The 13634-nt window shown below is 46.3% G+C and overlaps 1 protein-coding gene and 2 pseudogenes across 3 annotated transcripts in view; 1 reads left to right on the top strand and 2 right to left on the bottom strand.

Moving 5' to 3' along the window:
* Positions 1–13634, bottom strand: part of LOC126953165 (profilin-2-like) — a 362177-nt gene that overhangs the window by 212588 nt on the left and 135955 nt on the right. The gene's annotated exons all lie outside the window — the stretch shown is intronic.
* Positions 717–4238, bottom strand: LOC126953072 (HLA class I histocompatibility antigen, B alpha chain-like; annotated as a pseudogene). Its single transcript, XR_007725118.1, has 7 exons — positions 3519–4238; positions 3119–3388; positions 2587–2880; positions 1715–1990; positions 1496–1612; positions 1021–1053; positions 717–878 (listed from the first exon to the last, which is right to left on the bottom strand). The product of XR_007725118.1 is annotated as an HLA class I histocompatibility antigen, B alpha chain-like (transcript).
* LOC126953168 (histone H3.3A-like) lies at positions 12472–13386 on the top strand (annotated as a pseudogene). Its single transcript, XR_007725137.1, has one exon. The product of XR_007725137.1 is annotated as a histone H3.3A-like (transcript).

A 13634-nucleotide genomic window follows, 5' to 3' on the forward strand; every position in this document is an offset into this window, starting at 1 on the left:
TACCACAAGGAGATTTTTATGCAGGGACCATCCTAGGTGACATCCAACTCCCTGTGATCACAGGTCTTGGGGGGACAAGGTTCTACTGAAGGGCCAAGGACAATGAAGGAGCAAAGATGATTCAGTCAAGCAGTGACCACATAAAGCCCATGGTGGCCGGAACACAAACTGGGCACAGCCCCATCTACTCTCCTCCCCCTGCAACAAATCAGCATAAGAAACACATGGACTCTGGAAGGTTCTCAGGTCTTCCATTTATTTTGTCTCTCAAATTTCAGGAATCTTCTCCTTTAATTAACTCATCAACCTCTCATGATAATAATTTGAAAAAGTAAATTTATACTCAGGTTCTAATTGTAATAGGGAAGGAAGAAGATACAGCTCAGTGCACCATGAAGTTGAGACAGAGATAGAGACATCCCAGCCCCACCTCCCTGGAACAGGAAAGATAAATGAGGAAGGAACACAGGTCAGCGTGGGGAAGAGGGTCATGGTGGACACGGGGGTGGGGTGTTCTCCCCACCTCCTCACATTATGCCTACAGGAACACAGACACATTCAGGTGCCTTTGCAGAAAGAACGTCAGGGTTCTTCAAGTCACAAAGAGAAGGCGTGAACAAATCTTGCCTCGCAGTCCCACACAAGGCAGCTAGCTGTCTCACACTATAGAAAAAATATTCATGAAAAAATTCATATCCGTCACAGTGAGAGTGACACTTTAAACAGCCCATCACATGCTCAATACATCCAAGTCAAAGAAACCCCACAGCACAGCTGCGTCCACTGTTCCCCCCAACACCCCCCACACATCAGGCCCCCCAGGGTCTCACCTTTACAAGCCGTGAGAGACACATCAGAGCCCTGGGCACTGTCACTGCCTGGAGTAGAACAAAAACAGGACCTGGTCAGATCCCTCTGGAGATGTGACTAAAGGAGGAACTGTGGGCTGGGTGAGCTCCCCCATGGGCCCCCAACCACAATATCCCAAGGATCTCAGGGATCAGCCTCCTTCATACTTACTTGCAGCCTGAGAGTAGCTCCCTCCTTTTCTATCTGCGGGAAGAAAATGTTCTGTGAGATATCAGAAAGGAGCCAGGGTCGTAAGGTCCTGGAGGAATCTCCTAGTCTTGAACCCCAGAGAAGTTTCCAGAATGTGTGATTGCAGACCCAGGGCAGAATCAGGAAACATGAAGAAAGCAGGTATGGGTCCTGGACCAACTGCCCTCCTGAGGTCTGTCCTCAGCAGGGACCTTCCCTTGTGACTTGTGACTGCTAGGATCAGGTCCCATCACCACCGTAATCCAGGTGATCTATCTGTCCTTCATTTTAACAGGTGCTTTACAAGAGTAGGTGCTGACACACAGGGCCCAGGCTGGGTCGGCCCATGAGTGTGGATGGTGCTTCCCAGTAACCAGGCAGGGTACACTTCTACCTGGGGCTTGAAACTCTCAGTAAGACAAGAAATCTCAGACCCCACTCCTCACCCCTTCCTTACCTGAGCTCTTCCTCCTCCATATCACAGCAGCAATCACAGCTCCAGTGACCACAATTCCAAGGAGAACCAGGCCAGCAATGATGCCCACGATGGGGATGGTGGACTGGGAAGACGGCTCTGGGAAAAGAGGGGAAGGTGAGGGGTCCTGACCCTGCTAAAGGTCTCCAGAGAGGCTCCGGCTTTCCCTAAGAGACATGACACCCCCATCTCCCTCTTTACCCCATCTCAGGGTGAGGGGCTCACGCAGACCCTCATGCTGCACATGACAGGTGTATCTCTGCTCCTTTCCAGAAGGCACCACCACAGCCGCCCACTTCTGGAAGGTTCCATCTCCTGCAGGCCTGGTCTCCACGAGCTCCGTGTCCTGAGTTTGGTCCTCTCCATCCCGCTGCCAGGTCAGTGTGATCTCCGCAGGGTAGAAGCCCAGGGCCCAGCACCTCAGGGTGGCCTCATGGTCAGAGACGGGGTGGTGGGTCACATGTGTCTTGGGGGGGTCTGATGGGAAGAGTCAGAAAATTCAGGCATTTTGCATCTGTCATGGGACACTCCACCAGCACACATGTGGCCATCTTGAGAATGGACAGGACACCTGGGGTGGGGAAGGGAGCACAGAACCCAGACACCATCCTGGACACAGGCACCTGGGAGAATCTCCTATTCCGTGGAAAATTCTATTCCCTGAGGAGGGAACAGTGACTTCTGGTCCTGACCTGAGTGGAGGCTGAGGGACTCAGAGGAGCTGGACTCAGACCCCCACACACATTGAGTGTGAAGCAGAGAACAGGGCCTGAGAGGAAAAGTCACGGGGCCCAAGGCTGCTGCCGGTGTCAAAGGGAACCCCTGATCAGTATTCGAGGGATCGTCTTCCCTTCATTCCCTCAGAGATTTTATCCTTAATTGTGTCAGAGAGCAGGGCGGAACCTCAGAGTCACTCTCTGGTACAGGATCTGGAAACCCAGGAGGATTCCTCTCCCTCAGGACCAGAGGGAGGGCGATATTCTAGTGTTGGTCCCATTTGTCTCCCCTCCTTGTGGGAGGCCAGCCCGGGAGATCTACAGGCCATCAGGGAGGCGCCCCGTGGCCCCTGGTACCCGCGCGCTGCAGCGTCTCCTTCCCGTTCTCCAGGTATCTGCGGAGCCACTCCAGGCACTCGCCCTCCAGGTAGGCTCTGAACCGCTCCGCCTCACCCGCCGCCTCCCACTTCCGCTGGGTGTTCTGAGCCGCCATGTCCGCGGCGGTCCAGGAGCGCAGGTCCTCGTTCAGGGCGATGTAATCCTTGCCGTCGTAGGCGGACTGGTGATACCCGCGGAGGAGGCGCCCGTCGGGCCCCAGGTCGCAGCCGTACATCGTCTGGTGAGACCCTTAATTGTGTCAGGTGTGAGACCCTGGCCCCGCCCCCGCGGTCAGTACAGTCCCCGGAGCCCCGCCCCGACCAACCCGCGGGGATTTTGGCCTCAACTGAAAATGAAACCGGGTAAAGGCGCCTGGGGCTCTCCCGGGTCAAGGGTCTCGGGGTCCCGCGGCTTCGGGGTGGATCTGGGACCCGGAGACTCGGGGCGACGCGGGCCGTCCGTGGGGGATGGGGAGGGGTCGTGACCTGCGCCCCGGGCCGGGGTCACTCACCGGCCTCGCTCTGGTTGTAGTAGCCGCGCAGGTTCCGCAGGCCCTCTCGGTAGGTCTGTGTGTGGGCCTTGGAGATCCGTGTGTTCCGGTCCCAATACTCCGGCCCCTCCTGCTCCACCCACGGCGCCCGCGGCTCCTCTCTCGGACTCTCGGCGTCGCTGTCGAACCGCACGAACTGCGTGTCGTCCACGTAGCCCACGGCGATGAAGCGGGGCTGCCCGCGGCCGGGCCGGGACACGGAGGTGTAGAAATACCTCATGGAGTGCGAGCCTGGGGGCGAGGAGAGGCTGAGACCCGCCCGACCCTCCTCCCCGCGCGGCTCCCCGGGTCCTGCGCCCCCGCCGGGCGGGCCCCTCGCTCCTCCCCGCAGAGGCCGTTTCCCTCCCGACCCCGCACTCACCCGCCCGGGTCTGGGTCAGGGCCAGGGCCCCTGAGAGCACCAGGAGGAGGGTTCGGGGCGCCATGACCGCCATCCTCGGCGTCTGCGGAGAATCTGAGTCCTGGTGGGTGAGTGGGGACTTTAGAACCGGGACTGCGGCGACGCTGATTGGCGTCTCTAGAAACCCGACACCCAATGGGAGTGAGAACGGGGTTCGCGTCGTGAGTATCCAGGAAGAAGGACACGACGCAGGTTGTGAGAAGAAGAGAAACTGCGGAGATGGGGAATCCCCAACGCTGGGACTCCCCAATCCATACACCGCCTTCGGGGCCTGAGACCCTGAGAGCCACACCTGGGGCCCTGGGACTTCGCCCTGACCCCGCTCCTCCTGTGCCAAGCGCTCTGTCTCAATGTCTCTCTGAGTCTTGGCCCAGGAGCTGTCTGAGAAACCAGGGAGAACCCCTGGGCATGGGCCCCGTCCCTCTCCCTTCACTTTTCATCCCGGAATCTCCATCCCTGAACTGGACTCCCTGCCTCCCACTCCTTACCTGTCCCCCTGGACTCTTCTAGAAGAAAACTCACCCCACGGAGCTTGGTGCCAGAGAGTGAGCTTGCTCTGGGAATGAAGGTATAGAGACTTTTTTTTTTTGTGGTGTTGTTTTTTTTTAATCTGGAAAAGTTGCGCCTGAGTGCATGAGACAGAATAGAGACCAGTTTGCTGTTTGTTTATTAAATACATTGGGTAGTAGAATCTTGGTAACCCTCGAATGATCAGGAATCTAATCCGTAAAAAATGTGACTTTGGTCCCTTCATTTATAAATGTGTCCAAAAGCATTACAACAGGACTCACAAAGCTCCTAAATTTCACTTTCGCAAACAATGTATCTGAGACTCCCGCTTGTTGTATTTTAAATTTACCATCATTCCATAGCTCTGAATTTCTGTGTGAGTCCAGAACATCTCCTCAATACAAAGTAGCACACTGTGTTACTATATGTTGCAACCAGGAGCCAGTACGGACTATTCACCTCACAGTTGCAACTGTTCAATGCAGTCACAATGCCCCTCACCAGTGATCAGGCGCTGCCTGTTTTTAGGAAGTATGCACTTCTACGTGTTCTGTATATTTTATAGGAACACTTAGTATTTTTAAAACCCGATTAACATAAAAACAATTAGTTTTTAGGAAGACCCACATAAGATATTAAAGGACAACTGCCAAGGACACCCTACTAGGCTCTGTAGATGGATATATTAAAATCCATAAAACAATGTATTTAAACCTATGAATTCTGCTGCTTTCGAATTATTTCCTCTGCTCTTTTTCCTCACCTCCTGCTTCTCCAGCCCTTCCCTCAGTCCCTCTCATCCTTCAGGCCCTCCTCTCTCCTTAGTCCCCATCACACTGTCACTCCTGAATTGTGACACTAGCACTGTCCCATGACCTGCTACGTGACTGTTCTCTCCACAGTGGTCCTGCTCCTATGAGTCAGAGTGTGTCATTTCTCCACTTAAAACACTCTGGTGTCTCCACCTCGGTCTTGTGAAACTTCTGGAGTGTCAGACACGTGAGCATATGAAGGCATACCTGGTTCATCATGGGCACTAAATTTTTTTTTGACTTAATGAATGAAATATGAGTGTATTAAATTGCATCTCAGATAATTATAAAGTGTAAAACACTGAAAAAGTTCAGAAAGATTTTATTTTATGTAACTAGTGTGCATATCAATTCATCAATTCATTCATGTACTACCACCCCTAGCGAAACAACACCCATTTATCATTAGAGTTGGTTGAATCACTGGGGGAAGGTGAATGACCAGGAGCTGGCTGTTGGGGCCATCATAGAATCAGCCTAGCAAGGTTTGGATCTTCCTTTTGTGTTTAATTGGGACACAGTTGGAAATTGAAGTTCAGGTAAAGTGATCATTGCGAACGATATTAAACGACATCGTCTTCGGCCAGGGAAATTCTCCTTACCTTTTAAAACTAAGTCACGTGTTTAATGTCTTATAATTACTTTAGGCCATATGTGGTGGCTCACACCTACTATCCTAGCACTGTGGAAGGCAGAGGAAGGCAGATTTGTTGACTCCAGAAGTTCAAGATCAGCCTGGGCAAAACCCCCATCTCTACAAAAAAATTAGAAAATTAGTCAGGCATGGCGGTTCATGCCTGTAGTCCCAGCTACTCAGGAGGCTGAGATCAGAGGGTCCCTTGAGCCCAGGAGGTCGACACTGCAGTGCATGGTGATCATGCCACCACACTCCAGCCTGGCTTACAGAGTGAGACCTTGTCTCAAAAATAATAATGATGATGATAAATTTAGAGCAAATGCAATTTAACATGTAATAATACATCCTCTTTTGTGAAAATGTATTCATTATTTACAATTGCATAACAAATTATGTAAAACTTAGCTCAAAACAGCAAATATTCATCATCTCCCACAGTTTCCAATGGTTAAGAATCCAGGAGAAGTTTCCCAGAGTGCTTCTGGCTCAGGACCTCTCACAAGATTGCAGTCCAGTTGTCAGTCAAGGGCTGCATCATCTGAGGGCTTCACTGGGGTTGAGGATTCACAAGTAAGATGGATCAGTCACATGGCTGTTGGAAAAGGCCTAGTTCCTTGTTATCTAGTCCCAGAAGGCCTCGTTCTCAGTCACATGGACCTTCCTGCAGGGCTGCTTATGGCACAGCAGCTGGATTCCCCCAGGGCTCATGATCCCAGAGACAGAGAGAGAGAAGGTGGAAGCTACAGTAAGTTTTATGTTCTACACCCAGAGTCACAAACTGTTATGTCAGCATTATTCTGTAAGTTTAGAAGTTGTATTAGTCCATTCTCACACTGCTATAAAGAAATACCTGAGACTGGGTAATTTATAAAGGAAAGAGGTTTAACTGACTCACAGCTCTGCATTGCTGAGGAGCCTGCCCCAGGAAACTTAGAGTCATGGCAGAAGTGGAAGCAAACACGTCCTTCTTCACATGGTGGTAGGAGAGAGAAATGCAGAATGAAGTAGGGAAATGCCCCTTATAGAACCATCACATCTCATGAGAATTCCCTCAGTATCATGAGAACAGCATGGGGGAACTGTCCCCATGATCCAATCACCTCCCATGAGGTCCCTCCCCAGTAGGTAGGAAGTACAATTCGAATGACAATTCAAGATGAGATTTGGGTGGGAACAGAGAACTGAGCCATATCAGAAGTGCCTCATTAAGTCCAAGCCGCACTCAAGAGGGGGAATTAAGCTGCACCTCTGGAGGGGAACAGTGTCAAAGGATTTGAATATATGTTAAAAGCAAAATTAAAACTATTGTTTCTGGTTTTTCAAAATCAAAGGCTTCTTTTATCTAATTATTTTTCATCAACTCTTTAAACTTGTCTTTTAATTTTATTTTATTTTAAGTTCCAGGGTACATGTGCAGGATGTGCAGGTTTGTTACATAGGCAAACATGTGCCATGGTGGTTTGCTGCACCTATCAACTCATCACCTAGGTATTAACCCTGGCATGCATTAGCTGTTTTTGCTAATGATCCTCCCAACCACTGCCCTCTCCCAGCAGGCCCCAGTGTGTGTTGTTCCTCTCCCTGTGTCCATGTGTTCTCATTGCTCAGTTCCCAATTATAAATGAGAGCGTATGGTGTTTGATTTTCTGTTCCTGTTAGTTTGCTGAGGATAACGGCTTCACCCAGCTTCATCCTTATCCCTGCAAAGGACTTGATCGAATTCCTTTTTATGGCTGAATAATATTCATGGTGTATATGTACCATATTTTCTTCATCCCATCCATCACTGATGGACATTTGGGTTGATTCCATGTCTTTGCTATTGTGAATAGTGCTGCAATGAATGTAAACATGCATATATCTTTATAACAGAATGATTTATATTCCTTTGGGTATATACCCTGTAATGGGATTGCTGGGTCAAATGGTATTTCTGGTTCTACATCTTTGAGGAATTGCCACACTGTCTTCCACAATGGATTAATCAATTTACTTTTCCACCAACAGTGTAAAATCATTCCTATTTCTCCGCAACCTCGCCAGCATCTGTTCTTTCTTGACTTTTTAATAATTGCCATTCTGACTGGCATGAGATGGTATCTCATTTGTGGTTTTTATTTGCATTTCTGTAATTATCGGTGATGTTGACCTTTTTTTCATATTTTTGTTGGCCACGTGTACGTCTTCCTTTGAGAAGTGTCTGTTCATATCCTTTGTCCACTTTTTAATGAAGTTGTTTTTTCATGTAAATTTGCTTAAGTTCTTTGTAGATTCTAAATATTAGACCTTGATCAGATGGATAGATTGCACAAATTTTCTCCCATTCCGTAGGATGTCTGTTTGCTCTGATGATAGTTTGTTTTGCTGTGCAGAAGCTCTTTTGTTTAATTAGATCCCATTTGTCAATTTTTGCTTTTGTGGCAGATGATTTTGGCGATTTCATCATAAAATCTTTGCCCATCCCTATGTCTGGAATGGTATTGCCTAGATTTTCTTCCAGGGTTTTTCTAGTTTGGAGTTTTACATTTAACTCTTTAATCCATCTTGAGTTAACTTTTTTGTAAAGTGTAAGGAAGGGGTCCAGTTTCAATTTTCTGCATATGGCTAGCCAGTTCTCCTAGCACCATTTATTAAATAGGGAGTCATTTCCCCATTGCTTGTTTTTGTCAGGTTTGTTGAAGATCAAATAGTTGTAGATGTGCGGTCTCTTTTCTGAGTTCTCTATTCTGTCCCATTGGTTTATGTGCCTGTTTTTGTAGCCTTGTCATGTAGTTCTAAGTGGGGTAGCCTGATGCCTCCAGCTTTTTTTTTTTTTTTTTTTTTTTTTTGCTTAGGATTCTCCTGGCTATCCAAGCTCTTTTTGGATCCATATGAATTTTAAAATAGATTTTTCTAATTCCATGATAAGCTTCTCTTTTTAAATTCATGATTAAAAGTTTGAGACATCACAGAGCTTTGGGTGCTGAGGGAAACACAGTTGGAGACACAGTAGGGAGATACAACAGTATCTCTGAGTTTTTCCTGCCAATACCATTGTTATTAAATAACAGTGTTCTCTTCAATGAGTTACCACAGTTGAGAACATAAAGTAACTAGATGAAATAGTTCCAAGACTTCAGTCCCTTAGAATGAATGCCTGAAAATAAGTCTTTGCTTTGTCTAAGATGTCTCAAATTTAGTGGAAATATGCCCCAAACACCAATTTTCTAATTGAAATGTCATCTTCACTAACGATTTGCCTACACTTAAAAAAAAAAAAAAAAACTAAAAAAAAAAAAAAAAAAAACTCTGTGGAGTAGCTGTTCTTTTGTTTCTTTACTTCTCTAATAAAGTTGCATTCACTTAGAAAAAAATTGCCTAATCAAATTGCTTTCCATTTACAAAAACATGAATCTCATACTTTATTCAGCACATCTAGCTTAACACGATGCCAATAACTTTGGTTTGATGCCGTAGCCCGAAATGGTTAGCTCGAATTGAGAAACAAGTTGTTTTTTTTTTTTTTCCAAAAACTGGCTATTCGGTGGACATTCTATAATAAACTTAACATCTTTTGTTGTTTTAGTCAATGAGATGTGATAGAAGTGATTTGAACACCACTATGATTCTATATAGCACTCTATTATGTGCTTCTGATTTTTTTTTTTTTTTTTTTAGCAGTCCTATTCTGTTTTCCATTCGTATTTACTATTCCATTACTGGATATTCCTTCCTACTCTTTGCTTGTTTCATTTGTTTTGATCAATGATGTGCATTTCCAATTCTGTAAAAGTTTAATTCAGTTTTATGTGTGGTAAATTGTAACATCAAATCCTTTGCAAGACTGAATTACCTTGCACAGCAAATTAAGCATTGTATAATTGAAAATCTAGAGAGATGCCAGTGAGCCAAGGATCAAATGGCTTATTTGTAGCCAAGGTCATTTTCATGGCATCCTGGTCCTCTCTGTCACGTGGCTCCTTACAGATCTCTGTGGTTTTCTTCGAATGTAAGTAGTTCTTGTTAAGGATCCTTGTAGTGAACTTTGAAATTCTTTTCTCTTTCATTTCTATAAAAAACAAGTATATTTTAATTTGGAAAACTCTGTTTAAGGAATTACAATCAAGTAACTACCAGGGTGCCCAGCACTGGTGTAAAACACAGAACCTGTAAAGCTCCCCTGGGCTGCTGCCCGTTCACTTCCCCAGAAGGAGACTCCATCCTGAACCTGTGATTTTTATTCCTTTGTATTTCTTTAAAGATTTGTGCAATAAGTATATACACACACACACACACACACACATACATATATATATGCCCAAATCAAATATCAGTTAGTTTTGCTGGTTTTTAAGCTTCCTGTACAGCAAATTCCTACTGCATTTATTCTCCCATGATGCACATTACATATAGGAGTTATTTGTGGTGTGGGAGACTATGTTCATTCATTTTTACTGCTGAAGGTTTACATTTTATGGTTATACCACAATTTCACTACTTTCCTATTGATGTATATGTGGCTGATTCCACTTTTTGCCATATACATTAATGTGCCTGTCTCCTGTGCACATAGGTAAGAAAGCCCCCCAGAGTGGATGAATCGGAATGGGTTGGTTGGATGATACGTTGTATGGACTTTAATCATACTAGATAATGATAATATGATTTCCAAAGTGATTGTGGCTACTTAAACTTTTACAATAATGTGTAATACTTGATGATGTGTTCTGAAAACACTGCAATGAAGGAATTGAGTTAAAAGTCACTGTCTTGGCAGTAGAATTACAGCAGGCATTTTCATTCAGACTCTGTTAATAACTTCCTGTTGTTTACTTGTTTCTTATATACCGTGGCATTATACTTTTGGCATATAGATTCAGAAAATGCTTACTTATAGCACAATCACACAGGGTTATTTTATATTTAGGAAAATTTCATAAGAAAAAGGAAAAAATGGAGGAAAGGAGGGAAAGAAGGAGGAATGGAAGGAAAAGTGAAAGAAGAAAAGAAGGAAGGGGAAAGGGAAGGAAAGGGGAGTGAGAAGGAGGGAGGGTGAGAGGTTGAATGGAGATACAGAAGAAAAAGAGGAAGGGAGGGACAGAAGGAAGGAGAAAGGGAAGGAACAAAGGAAAGAAAAGAAACGAAAAGAATAGGTGTTGAGAAACTAGAAATCCCATGTATGGCTAATATTATCAAAATGGGAGGAAATAAAACAGGTGTAGTTAACCTCTGTAGAATAATGGAAATGTAAGAGGGCTTCGTTAGTTATCCGTTGCTGTGTAACAAACTACCCCCAAATTTAGTGACTTAAAGCCACAAACATCGACAAACTCAAAAACATATTACAAATACCAGCAAAATGGTGCCAATGCAGATAGAAGAAGTTGAATAAACAAAAGGATTTTACAAATTAGAATAAGTAAGAGGACACTGGTGTGCAGATGAAAATGATTTTGTAGTTCAAATAGTCCAAAAACCAAGTTCCAACATGGGATGAAAGTTACAGCATTTTTTAGGGGACACACCTGTCAGAAGATATTGTGAGGGAGGCAGGTTACCCTGGGAAAGGCAACAGACCAAGATGCAAGTGTGACGCCCCCCTGTGATGGACAGAAGGAGAGAAGGTTTACTAGATGGATCCTAGACCACAGGCAATCTATGGAGAGTTAAGCAAGGCCAAGGAGGAATCCTCAAGCTACAGCTCGTCATCATATGAGTCCCCTGTCTCCCAGGAATGTCCTGCCTCAGTGCCACTGGTGTGACCAGTCACTGGTTAGGAACAGCCCATGGGAAGCAGGGCCTCAGCACCAGTGCTACTGAAGATGTCAGAGCACAGGAGCGCGGCCTTGGGAGATTATCCATGAGTGTGACTCAAACCTTCTGCCCTGATGGGTCTGGGCCTTTGGAAATCAAGTCATCTCAGGCTGAATTGCTGAATGATTCTGCCCACACTTACAATGAGGTAAGGGAAACCAGAAGGCCCCCAGGTGGATCTCTGGTTTCCACACACACTTCTGCCCTCATTGTGTGAAAGTAGCTGTGCCTCCTCCTGGGAATGAGGGTCTATTACCTGGGCCTGGAGAGGAGGAGAATCCTCTTTTCACCAGGTGGTCTCTGGGCACACACTGTCCAAACTTCTCTGGTGACAACCGTCATGTGTAGTTCAGTGGGCTGACTTTTGTCTCCTTTTAAGGGTACTCTCCTTGGAAACCAGGACCTCGTACCCTGCACAACCCAGTGTTCGAAGATAAAACATGCAAAATACCCCAGTGGGTGAATTTAAGGGATTGGACGTGGAACCAAACCTGCTTCTGCCTTTTGATTTCTGGACACACATATTCTTCCTATTGAGAACACAGCGCTGTAGAGTCGTCTCTGATTCAAATAAGGCACCATGTCTTGAAAGATGGCACCCACCCCTCAGAGTGCTTCCTCCAGGCTGGCACTGAGCTGTGCCTGTAGAAGACCTGTGCAGCATTCCTTGTGGCTGGCAGCTTCTGGGTGGTGCAGATGGTGATAGGATTAGTGGAACCCACAGCTGTGGAAACTGTAAAACTTTCCATGCCAAGTGGCTCCTTCAGGCAGATAATGGGCTAGGAGCACCACCTAGCATGTGAATCAGGAATGTCAACAGCACCCAGGGAGTGGTGCTGGCTGAGTGTCTGACAGCAGGACATGAAAACACCCATGGAATAGGAGCCTATACCTGTGAAGATGAACCTCTGGCCCTTCCAGGATGGAAGTAGCTAAATGTGGTCAACCTGTTACTTAGTGGCTAGGTAGTCTCCTAAAAAATAGTGCTCCATGGCCGGGTGCTGTGGCTCACGCCTGTAATCCCAGCACTTTGGGAGGCCAAGATGGGCGGTTCATGAGGTCAGGAGATCGAGTCCATCCTAACTAACATGGTGAAACTCCTATCTCTACTAAAAATATAAAAAAATTAGCCGGGCATGGTGGCGGGCACCTGCTCTACCAGTGATATCCAGACAACATAAAAGCTGCAATGGCAGAGCGGTTTGGTCGTTCGTTGGGGTTGTGTCGGTTCTTAGCTCGGCGATTGCGGCTGTTCTTTGGGCAGCGGAAGCGGCGCGGTGGTCGGAGAAGTGGCCTGAAACTTCGGCGTTGGGCGAAAGAAAATGGCCCGAACCAAGCAGACTGCTCGTAAATCCACCGGTGGGAAAGCGCCCCGCAAACAGCTGGCCACAAAAGCCGCCAGGAAAAGCGCTCCCTCTACCGGCGGGGAAGAAGCCTCATCGCTACAGGCCCGGGACCGTGGCGCTTCGAGAGATTCGTCGTTATCAGAAGTCGACCGAGCTGCTCCTCCGGAAGCTGCCCTTCCAGAGGTTGGTGAGGGAGATCGCTCAGGATTTCAAAACCGACCTGAGGTTTCAGAGCGCGGCCATTGGTGAGCTGCAGGAGGCTAGCGAAGCGTACCTGGTGGGTCTGTTCGAAGATACTAATCTGTGTGCCATCCACGCTAAGAGAGTCACCATCATGCCCAAAGACATCCAGTTGGCTCGCCGGATACGGGGAGAGAGAGCTTAAGTGAAGGCAGTTTTTATGGCGTTTTGTAGTAAATTCTGTAAAATACTTTGGTTTAATTTGTGACTTTTTTTTGTAAGAAATTGTTTATAATATGTTGCATTTGTACTTAAGTCATTCCATCTTTCACTCAGGATGAATGCGAAAAGTGACTGTTCACAGACCTCAGTGATGTGAGCACTGTTGCTCAGGAGTGACAAGTTGCTAATATGCAGAAGGGATGGGTGATATTTCTTGCTTCTCATGATGCATGTTTCTGTATGTTAATGACTTGTTGGGTAGCTATTAAGGTACTAGAATTGATAAATGTGTACAGGGTCCTTTTGCAATAAAACTGGTTATGACTTGATCCAAGTGTTTAACAATTGGGGCTGTGAAGTCTGACCATACATCACTGTGATAGAATGTGGGCTTTTTCAAGGGTGAAGATACAAGTCTTAACCACACGTGTAACTTACAGTTTCCTTTAGGAGATGGAGACCATCCTGGCTAAAAAAAAAAAAAAAACAAAAAACCTGGCAGCTAGAGCTTGCAGTGAGCTGAGATACACTATGTGCATTTCATAATAGCTATTTTGCATTTATATTATTTAGTGTC

The sequence above is a fragment of the Macaca thibetana genome, chromosome 4 (assembly GCF_024542745.1).
Source record: "Macaca thibetana thibetana isolate TM-01 chromosome 4, ASM2454274v1, whole genome shotgun sequence".
Classification (NCBI taxonomy): Eukaryota; Metazoa; Chordata; class Mammalia; order Primates; family Cercopithecidae; genus Macaca; species Macaca thibetana.